We start from the raw sequence: 8,849 nt of genomic DNA, 5'->3' as shown, positions 1-8,849 counted from the left end.
TATTCCATCTGTGCCAGGATTCTGACTGGCTTGATCTTTTGTATTTCTTTTCAGATAACCACAGCTACTATGCTTTCTTTCTTTCTTTCTTTCTTTCTTTTTCTTTCTTTCTTTCTTTCTTTCTTTCTTTCTTTCTTTCTTTCTTTCTTTCTTTCTTTCTTTTTTTCTCTCTCTCTCTCTCTCTCTCTCTCTCTCTCTCTCTCTCTCTCTCTCTCTCTCTCTCTCTCCTCCCTCCCTGCCTCCCTCCTTCCTTCCTTCCTGCTTTTTATTTTTTTCTTCTTAAGCCTACAGCACCTGGTATTCCCAGGTGGTCTCCCATCCAAGTACTAACCAGGCCCGACCCTGCTTCGCTTCTGAGATCAGGTGCATTCAGGGTGGTATGGCCATAGACTACTATGAGTTCATGATTGCCATAGACATACCATGTCCATAAGACAGCATTTCCCAGCACTTCTTGCTGTCCTCCAACTCTTAGGTGCTTTAATCCTCCATTTCTACAATACTCCCTGAGCCTTGGTGGTTGTGGTGTTAATATAGATGTCATTCTGAGGCTGAGAATTCAGTCTGCTGTTCTCTGCGTGTTGACAAATTATGCATCTCTCCATTGACTTGCCTACCCCAAAAGGATCCCCCATACAAAAAGCAAGCAAACAAACAAACAAAATAAATCTCTGCCCAAGATTGGGAGCAGCAGCCTGGATTTATAGGTATAAATACAAATATTTATAAGACAATTTGACTACATGATTATTTAGCAAAATAATAATAGCATGTTGTTCCACTCTAGGGTTTGTGACCTCCCACACCAGAATTTGTCCAGAATTACAGTACCATTCAGGAAATTTCTTCCATGGAGGAAACCTCAAATCTAATAATAAAGTAGTTTGTTACACCATTATTCTCATGTTACTGTTTCACTATGGACATATCTAGCATGGAAGGTTGGTTTTGTAGTACATGGCATATATATATATATATAGTGCCGAGTGAGACCAAAGTTGACTTTTCCAGCAGCCTGTACTTCGAGCACTGTGATAGCTAGCAAACAGAGAGGAAGTTTCTGGGTCTGAGATTGTTTTGGAGCCAGAGTATGTGGTGTCTTCACCAATCTATTCTTACCATGTAGTTTGAACTTAAAAGTCTATTAAAACTTTTTAAATTATATTTTGAAATTAGCTTATGAGCTACTGTATTTTCATAAGACCTTAGAACCTTAGTTTTAGTTAACCTACCCATTACCTCTCATCTCCCAAAATTCCCCACTCCCATCTCTATATAATCCTTTAACTCTCAGTATCCCTCCCCTTTCTGTCATTTCATATATTTTCTACTACCCTTTTACTTTTTAAAAGCTGGTTTGTTGCCGGACAGTGGTGGCACAGGCCTTTAATCATAGCACTCGGGAGGCAGAGCCAGGCAGATTTCTGTGAGTTCAAGGCCAACCATGTCTGCAGAGTGGGTTCCAGGATAGGTTCCAAAAACTACACAGAGAAACCCTGTCTCAAAACAACAACAACAACAAGCTGGTTTGTAAGACGGTAGGCCTCCCTATGCGTTTTCATACTCTTCCTTTGTGTTAGTCGTCCCTCCCTCTGCTTCTCCTCATCCTCTGGTGCTCTCCCCCACTGAAGCCCCACTGCTCTCAGTATTCCCACTCTCTACTTATGTTTTATATATAATCAAGTATTTTTCATTCCTTAACATGTTCCCCCCTTGACCACTTTCTAGTTTCCGGGTTTCTAGTTGTGCTTCAGGTTAAACACACAGAAGAAAAGATTTGAGCTAAGCTCTACATTTAGTCTTTGTCTTTGTAGGATAATTGAGTTTCCTCACTCAGTACACTTTTTTTTTCCAGTTGAGACTTATTCCATTGTGTATATGTACCACATTTTTCTTAGACATTTATCTGTTGAATATCTATGTTGGTTCCATTTTCTAGCTATTGTGAGTAGAGCAGAATGAATGTGGATGTGCAAGTATCTCTGTATTAGGACATATAGTCTGTTGGATATATGCCCAGGAGTTGTATGTTTATATACATTATTAATATACTTTGATGAAATTCACCTCTTTAAATTCCATCTGTTAATTCCATTGGTCATATTTCCTTCCCAAATTGTCGTTCTTATGCATTCACTTAATTTTTGAAAATCTAAAATCTGAATATTAGACAAAATGCATGATATTTTACTTTATCACTATAAGCATCCTAAGTGCCAATAAAGTATGTTCATGTCTGTGATAGTAACAACTGATAGTGATTTTCTGTTTTCTATTTTTGTCACTGGAGGAGTATAGTTGAATGTAGCCAGCCATTGAAGTTATCCTTCTTGATGATGAGGTTCGTTTGTGGGTACCATCACAATAGCTGTACTATTTTCTTTTGAGTGACACCTATACTTTGATCATGAAGCCAGACTCTGGGGCCTAGACTAACATGAAATGACTACAGATATATAGTTTGGTAACAGAAGCATTGTTTTTATAATTCAGTTTCCTTTGTTGTTTTCATTGGTGACTTTTTGCCAAGAAAAAGGGAGCCAGGAGTATGATTCAGGACAAAGGTCTTGCTTCTTTGAGAATCAGTACACCTATCTGCTTGCTTTGTTCCATAGTCCATGGTACAGGTTCTCACTTAGGAGTCAATGAACTAAGCACTGGTGGACAGTTGCACAGTTCACAAAAGCAGCCCGAGGGTCCATTGCACGGGACAGTAGCATACGGTGTCAGTGGTTCCTGTTCCTGAGTTATGCATGCTCATGGAGTAACAGTGCCGCAAGTATCCGGAGTGAAACTTTGGGTAGAGAACTCATAGTTGTGCTGCTTTTAATGCTGAGGAGTTCATTTTGCAGCCATGAAGCTATACTATTAAACACAAGCATGTTATAGAATAACATAGACTCTGCCTTTGTGGAGTGGACCAATTTGTTTAGCATAAGTGCAGATATTTGAGGCTCACAAACTGACAGAAATTCCAGGGGTCAAGGTTCAGGCACATTCTGAACAGCTAAGGTTTCATGAGCCAAAGTCAGATAAGCTTCAGATTTCAGTGTTATATTTAGTTCATTTTAATAGTCTTCAAAAGTTTAACAGGTCTTTCCTTGTTCAAAGGTCCGAGTCCAAAGTCTTCTGAGATTCAATGTAATTCTTAACTGCCAGCTCCTTCACAATAAGAAGAAATCAATGTTATATACTTCCTGTAGACAGTGACATAAAATAATTGTCATTTTATCAAGAATAACAAGGAAAGATCATAGCAAACAATATTGAACTCAGTAAGTCTAACACCAAACCCTGTGGCTCCATGCCCAGCCTCTGTAACTTATATTGGTATTATTAGGCCTTAAAGAGGTTTGAGCACACCATTTCTTCAGTTATGCCACCTTCCTGCTGCTTTCCTCAGTGGGGATGCCATGTTTCTGTCATCTCTAAAATCCAGAAGTCTATAGTGCAAATTAAGCTTTGCCTTAATAGCTTCACAAATGGCCTCATTTATTAGAAATCTGACCATAGACACTGTCTGTTCTAAGTAGATTTCTTGATCTCAGGTACAAGTTTGTAATAGCTCTGTAATTCTTGCATTTTACATTCTTGCAAAATCAGAACCATGTAGGCAACACTGCCAAGTTCTGCTGCCATCTCAATATGTAGTCTGGCCCCCATCTAATATAGTTGGAGTGACCTCTGTGTGCCTTGGCTGCTGAACCTGTGAACTTATTTCCTTAAACTATTGGTTCTTCAGTAGGAAACCCATCCAGTGGCATGTTAAGTTCAGGCTCTCTCCTGTCAAATGAATTTGTATTTCCACAGGATAGAGCCATGGAAGGATAGAATCTTGCCCTCAGGACACCTTTTGCATTGTTTTGGTAAGGAGGAGATTTCTTTTTGATTACAGAATCTCTTTTACAGTCATAAAAGTTTTATCTGCACCATCTGTGTCTGAAACTTTAAATTTATACTACTTGCCTTTCCAACAGTATATTTCATCTTTCTGTTCTATCTCACTGAAGATCTGAATAAGAGAATAGAGCAGTAACCATGCCACACCCTAATGTTATGTTCCTTTGAAATTTCCTTTGCTAAAGATATTGGTTCCATCACTTTTGATTTAATACTTTTTCAAGCTATATTGATATCATATTTTATCCAATTACAGTAGAATGAAACTAGAAATCAGTATCTACAGAAATACAGGAAATATGGAAACATGGAAGTTGAAGAATGCATTTTTGAATGATTCATGACTGATAGAATATGGCAAGTGATGGATTTAGAAATTCCTACTAGTGAAAAATGAGCACACAGTATAGCAGAACTTGTAATATTCTACTAAAGTAAAATAAGAAAGATAGTTCTAAGATAGGTCCTAACTTTAGATTCCCTTATGCAATTTCTTAGAAAAACAAAAATAAGAGAATCTTGAAATCCGGAAAAGAAATGTTAAATATTAGCTAAATTAATGAAATGGAAAATAAAAACTCAATGAAGTATCAATGGATCAAATATTTGATACTTTCTTTTTTTTATTTTTATTTTTTTTTTTTATTTTTTTTTATTTTTGGTTTTTCGAGACAGGGTTTCTTTGTGTAACTTTGCGCCTTTCCTGGAACTCACTTAGTAGACCAGGCTGGCCTCGAACTCACAGAGATCCACCTGCCTCTGCCTCCCGAGTGCTGGGATTAAAGGCATGCGCCACCACTGCCCAGCCAATATTTGATACTTTCAAAGACTAAATGAGATTGACAAATTTTAACCAAAGTAGTCAAAAGAGTGAAAAAAGAAAACCAAATGATTAGAGAGGCGAAGAGGGCATTACAACAGTATTCCTGAAATTCATGGGATTATTAAACAATGTTCTAGAAGAAATGCATGTTTAAAAGATTTATTTGTGTGTGTGTGTGTGTGTGTGTGTGTGTGTGTGTGTGTACAGATGTTTGTGCTCAGTCATCGATGAAGGCCAAAAGAGAGCATTGTATCCCTGGGAGCTAGAATTCTAGGTGCTTATGGGGTACCCAGCTTGTTATGTGGGATCTAGTCTCCAGTCATCATGATTGTACCTCAAGTGCTCTAAACTACTGAGCTATTCATTCCAGCCCCAATGAGCATATATGCTCCAAAACTTGCTTCAAAAAGATAAACTTAGAATGAGTTATATTTCATTTCCCTCATGTAAATGTTGATGTACATTTATCTATTTTTCATAATTTCAAATACTCTTTAAGATATATCTAAGTTGCATTACTATTTAGATTTATGGGTTCAAAGATTTTGAAATTATTAGAAATTCAACTTATTTTATTTTTTGTTATTTTTTAATAATTTTTCTTTCTTTTTTTTTTGGTTTTTCAAGACAGGGTTTCTGTGTAGCTTTGTGCCTTTCCTGGGACTCACTTGGTAGCCCAGGCTGGCCTTGAACTCAGAGAGATCTGCCTGGCTATGCCCCCCGAGTGCTGGGATTAAAGGCGTGCACCACCACCGCCTGGCAATAATTTTTCTTTAATTTTAGAATTTTATACATGATTTGTGTGTTTTTCCTGCTATATTTTGATAACAATAGCTCTAAATTTTATGTGGTGCTTACTCTTACTAATCTGTATTCCACATTAATGATTCTATCACTTTAGATGTGAGACCAATGTTTTGATAATAGTTTCTGAAATCTACTTAAATTTACTTAGATTTAAAAATGTGTCTCTTGCTTTTAAAATGTTGAGTATTTTCCCATTCACCATAAGATATACATAAAAATTTACCATTTAAACCATTTTAAGTGTCCAACTCAATGACAATAATGTATCCATTATTGTGCAAAAGATGGATATTCCTTATTTATCTCCAGTATATTTTTTTATTGTCCTAGGGGAAAAATTTGTACTCTTAATTAATAATGGATAGCAACATCCTGGTTTTTTTTTAGTCTATCTTTTAGACTTCACATCACTTAAAATTTAATACAATATCTGTCTTGTGTCTAAATGATTATTTCCTTTAGCATTATTCCCACAAGGTTCATCCATGTTGTATTGTTTATTTGAAACATTATTTATTTACTTATTTATTCGTTTTAAAATTAATTAATTAATTTTGTTTTATTTTTCAAGATGGGTTTCTCAGTGTAGCCCTGGCTGTCCTGGAGCTTGCTTTGTAAACCAGGCTGGCCTTGAACTCATAGAGATCCACCTGCCTCTGTCTCCTGAGTGCTGGGATTAAAGGCATTTGCCACCGCCATCCAGGTTAGAATCATTATTTTATTGCATACAATATGATAGCAACAACACTGAGGAGTGGAATAAATTACTGTTCACCACTGTGACTAAAATACTCTACAGAAACAATATAGGGGAGAAAGGGTTGATTGTTGTAGCTAGAGTTTTCCTGCCTTGCCCACAGTCAGGACAAATCTTTGTCACCCGCCAGTCCCACAGCCGCTCAGACCCATCCAAGTAAACACAGAGACTTATTTTGCTTACAAACTGTATGGCCATGGCAGGCTTCTTGCTAACTGTTCTTATAGCTTAAATTAATCCATTTCCATAAATCTATACCTTGCCACGTGGCTCGTGGCTTACCGGTGTCTTCACATGCTGCTTGTCAATTCTCCCTCTGTTAGTCCCGCCTATACTTTCTGCCTGGCCACTGGTCAATCAGTGTTTTATTTATTGACCAATCAGAGCAATTTGACATACAGACCATCCCACAGCAGATTGTAGCACCTGCTTTCAAAGTCCAGCCTATTGTGGGATGGAGAGTATGATAGAAGAGTAGTTCACTTCTTAGTTGGAGATTTAGAGAACAGCGGTGTACATGCAGTCTGCTAATTTTTCCCTTTTCGTCTTTTTTTGTTTTCTAGAACCTCCAGCCAATAAGATGATAGTGCCACTCACATTCAGGGTATATCTTTTCCTCTTAATTTGTCTTTTCTGCAAATGTCCTCAAAGACACAACCAGAGGTATGCCTTGCCATCTTCTCAGCAATTATGATCTCAATAAAGTTGATAATGAAGATTGACTATCACAGAGGCTAATGCCATTGAAATATTCTTTTTTACTGTTTATGTTTCCTGAGAAAGGTAGAAAACTATTCCACTAAAGGACATATTGGAATCAGAAGGTTGTTGTCACAGGGTAGAAGGAAGAAAGGAAGGTATGTCTAACCAATAATTTTTTTTTTAGGAGAAAGGGAGTATAGGGTATATAGGTAAGGATTAGCTATTTGGGTAAATTCTGGCATACTTGGGAATATAATGATGGACTCTCTTAATACTGCATCTGGCCATGTGGTGATTTATGACAGAGAATATATTGCTTGATTCTGTGAACTTAGTTTGTGGTATTGATCCGTGAAAGGTTGTTAGTTTATGGAATATGTAGGTCCTATCCAAACTATGTATTGACTAGCCCTATAAGAAGAATTATTTCTCTGGATAGCAAGATTTTAGTATCCAAACCTTCATTCAAATATTAAAAGCATGACTAATAATTCACCTTTGCTATTTTGATGGCAATACTGCTTCTGATATTAGTATGCAATCAGTTTTTATTTTTGTCCTCCATTATTGGTGTACATCGTTAAAAGAGGTCTTATTTGAAACACATGGCAATTCTTTTGGGTATTCTACGTTTTTTTAACAGACTGATCTCAGACTTACTATATTCCAAGGGATGATCTTGAACTAAATGCCCCTTCCTCTTCCTCCCAAGTGCTCATATTACTACTACTACTAGCAGTAATAGTAGTCAGACCATTTTACATTCTTCCTAGAAATGCACAATACTTCTAATTTTTCCACATCATTTCTAGAAAAGCTTCTACATTAGTTTATTTTCCCCAACAAAATATCAGAAACACTCTAAAATGGAGAAGATAATTATGTCACAGTACTGGAAGTTTGAGGACATGTCTGTGAGCATGAGTTTGGCTTTAGCACAAGGCTAGTAGCACCCTCATGGCAGACCTCAGGAGCATGTAAGACAGAGAGAAATCACACCACCAGAAAGGAGCCATTTGATTGATAATGCAAAGGTTGGAATTTTAGCAGAGCTAGCTAGAAAATGCCCAGAATATTATTAGAAAGAAGACATTTGGGAATTTTGGTTAAAGGCTCAGCAAAGGAAAATATAAGAGAAATAGTCTCAGACTGAAATGAGGGTTTGATTAGAAATTGGGAGGAAAGGACATCCTTGTCATACAGCTGAACTTGGATGTGCTGTGTCTATAAGTTAAGACATGCTAAAATTATGAATGATGAACTAATTAATTTGATAGGTAATATCTCAAAACAATGAATCATTCAGGCTGTGGTACTGGGATTATTGGTCTGTTTTTGTCAGATGTACAGAGATCCTCAGGAGCAAAATGAGAAGAATTTGGAAAGTTGACAGTTTCTCTTCTCAAACGTATTTGAGACAGCAGGAGGTGGCAGAGTTACCCCTTGAAAAAGAGATTAGAGAAAAGGCCCTGCGAGATCTCAGCAATTTCTTGGCTGTCGGTATCATAGGCTCAGAGGCCTAGAAAAGTAATTCTTTCATGGAAATTCAGATTGCTCTCTTTAGGCTTGTTGCTCTGGACTGCCTTAGGATTTGTTTTCTTGTGTTCAACCAGAAAATCATTTTATGGCCACAGCTGTGGTTCAAGGAAACTCAGGCGTAGTTTGTTCCAGTGGTAGACGAGATTGCATTTATTAGATGCTCTTTCTTCAGGTATACAAGCTGTTAGCATTATAGGGTTATGGAGGCTTCTGCTAAGATGTCAAAGAAAGGCCTGTTAGGCCAGAGGAGGTTCATGATACTGGATAGCTAATGGTCCAATGCTTCAAAACTGTGGGAGTACAGTTCTAGTAGGGACCCAA

The 8,849-nt window shown here is 37.3% G+C and overlaps 1 pseudogene; it reads right to left on the bottom strand.

Annotated features, from left to right (window-relative positions):
* Positions 1–282: 282 nt before the first annotated feature.
* On the bottom strand, positions 283–391 carry LOC114682179 (annotated as a pseudogene).
* Between the last annotated feature and the right edge of the window lie 8,458 nt (positions 392–8,849).

This window comes from Peromyscus leucopus, chromosome X, assembly GCF_004664715.2.
Source record: "Peromyscus leucopus breed LL Stock chromosome X, UCI_PerLeu_2.1, whole genome shotgun sequence".
Classification (NCBI taxonomy): domain Eukaryota; kingdom Metazoa; phylum Chordata; class Mammalia; order Rodentia; family Cricetidae; genus Peromyscus; species Peromyscus leucopus.
The sequence above is the reverse complement of the archived record's forward strand: the minus strand, read 5'-3'. Positions and strand labels throughout refer to the sequence as shown.